Source organism: Conger conger, chromosome 2 (assembly GCF_963514075.1).
Source record: "Conger conger chromosome 2, fConCon1.1, whole genome shotgun sequence".
Taxonomy (NCBI): domain Eukaryota; kingdom Metazoa; phylum Chordata; class Actinopteri; order Anguilliformes; family Congridae; genus Conger; species Conger conger.
In genome coordinates, this window is record NC_083761.1 from 78,283,685 (window position 1) to 78,286,184 (window position 2,500).

Sequence of the window (2,500 nt, forward strand, 5' to 3'; positions counted from 1 at the left end):
AAAAAAAAGAAAAAAAAAAAAAGCACAAATTAATAACAAGCATAATGGCGATTATAGAAGTGAAGGCAGTGGAGAGAGAGTTGTCTTTGTGTTTTTAGTTTTTTTTGTCTCTTTAGGGAATGTTCCTTGCGTGGAAAAACTCTCCTCTCTCTCCAGTCCCACCTCCTCTTCCACCCTGTCTTCCTGTCCTCAAAGTCCCACAGCGAGGCTCCGCTCGGACACATCATCTTTCTGCGTCAGTGTTCCATGACATCATGTCTGCGCCACAGGCAGTCGAGGTCCCTTCCCAGACTGAAAGAGGAAGGCGGCCACTGACCTGCCTGAGCTAAAGAGTAATGCTGTCGTCAAACCATGTCAAAGCTTGGCCAAACGGTAGTCTGTTGTCACTTACAGAGAAAGTGCATGTCAAAGTTTTTTTCTTCTTTTTTTTTTATAAACTCCACACAACAACTGAGATAAATAAGAAGTATTGACTTGGCAAACTTGAGTGCATTTTAAGCAAGTCAGAGCTCAGCTGAGCAAAAAAAAAAAAGGGTAATCGCTGAATGAACCAGTCGGTCTAATAAATTGTGCAAATGATGGTGAGAGACCTTGGGAAGAACAGAGTTCACACAAGACAGCTCCAGAGGCTGTGTAGTTTACTCTGCCCTGGTGTGGAATCCAGCCATGACCAGCTTCAGTTTACCAGCAACCAACTGTTTCAAAACATCCAGCTATGACCAGCTTAAGTTTACCAGCAACCAACTGGTTCAAAACAAACCTTAGGCTGGTCAAACCATGTTGAGTATGGAGCTGGTCTGAACTGGTCAACCAGCTACCAGTTGTATCAACACCTAGCTTGAGCTGTTAGCCAACAGGTTAGGTTTGCAGCCAGCATTTAACCCCCCAAAGCATTTACTTCTGTGAAGTGTCACGTGTGGAGTGATTTTATTCTAATGTGGCTGAGAATTCCCACTAGAACTTCAAAAGCAGTATCACTGGGGGTTTGATTTGGTGAGAAATTGAACTTGGTTCAAGCTTCGCAGCCATCAAACCTCAAAACAGACAGCGTATGTTGTCCATCATCAGCTGACATCTTTTGCATTGAAGAATTGTGCTGTTTTTCGACATATAGCATAGCGCTGATATTAAAAAGAGCTGAAACTAAACAGCAATTGTGGTCTCAGAACTGCCACAACTGCTGGTCTGTTGGTCTGGGATGTGAGGTATAGAAAACAAGTTCTGTCATCTACAGTGTACATTTTATATTTTACATTTGCATTAAAAAAAGAAAAAGATTTCTGAATAATTTGGCAGTTGTCATAAATGGAGGGGAAAAAAACCATATCAGCCTTGCAGTTGCAGAGACCCTTGTTGAAATGAACAAGTGTATTGTGTAGGTTCCAGTGCACCGTGCAAAACTGAGAAGTTGGAAAGTCAAACGCAGTCTGCAATGCGTGGAATAACCACCAGGGGGAGCCGGGGTTTAACAGTCTCCTGAGACGGAGGCATCACTAGGATCGTTTGATCGTTTGTCACAAAATGTCACAAAATGAACATATGTGCCAGTTGAAAAGTGACCAGCCGAAATTGGGAGTTGATGTTCTAACAATGAACTTATACTGTCTGATATTATTTGTGAATTAATTTGAAATACTGACCAGCATTGTCTTAAAGTTTAAGTTTTTTTTGAAGGCCATGTCAGCCATGTCTGGCCATGTGAAAAAATGATATACTAAGCAGACTTCGTATATACTTTAGTTATACTTCACATGGTTATCTGTAATAAGTTATCTGTAATAAGGTTGTCTGGTTGGATGTAAACTGAAATCAAAATAATACTTTTTTTACAATAATAATATTTATACTTAGTGCAGACACTTGACATACACTCTCAAAAAAAGGTTCTTTGTCTTGTCTCCACAGAGGAACCCTTTTTAGTTCTTTATGGACTCTAATGGTGTGAAACCTCCCGGACTAACAAAACAAAGAACCCTTGAACTAGATAAGGTTCTTTGGTGGAACCACAGGGCAAAGAACCCTTGAACTAGATAATGTTCTTCGGTGGAACCACAGGGCAAAGAACCCTTGAACTAGATAAGGTTCTTCGGTGGAACCACAGGGCAAAGAACCCTTGAACTAGATAAGGTTCTTCGGTGGAACCACAGGGCAAAGAACCCTTGACCTAGATAAGGTTCTTCGGTGGAACCACAGGGTCCGTTTTTTCTAAGAGCGGAAAGTTTTTCATTATAATTGAGAGCACACTGTGTTCCGCAACTTGTGTTGGCTGTAACGAGGTTAGATGGTTGTCCTGCACACGCGTTAAGTCTGGGGTCAGTCTCTGTGGTCAGAGCGATGTCTGTGTCTGTGTCTGTGTCTGTGACTGTCTAAGAGCCGGACGCTGGGTTGTATCAGCGCACAGCTCCGGGTTCAGAGGTAATAATGCGGCAAAAACAACAAAGTGGAATGTAAGAAGTCAAGCTGCACCATGTCGGCCTGATCTCTTGAACTTCACCCGTAG

At 42.2% G+C, this 2,500-nt stretch overlaps 1 protein-coding gene across 1 annotated transcript in view; it reads right to left on the reverse strand.

Moving 5' to 3' along the window:
- LOC133121347 (zinc finger protein GLIS2-like) overlaps positions 1-2,500 on the reverse strand; it is a 31,204-nt gene that overhangs the window by 1,656 nt on the left and 27,048 nt on the right. Inside the window, exon 8 of the mRNA XM_061230548.1 lies at positions 1-2,500. This exon is cut by the window's left edge and continues 1,656 nt beyond it; it is cut by the window's right edge and continues 694 nt beyond it. The gene's annotated coding sequence lies outside the window, so the exon portion shown is untranslated.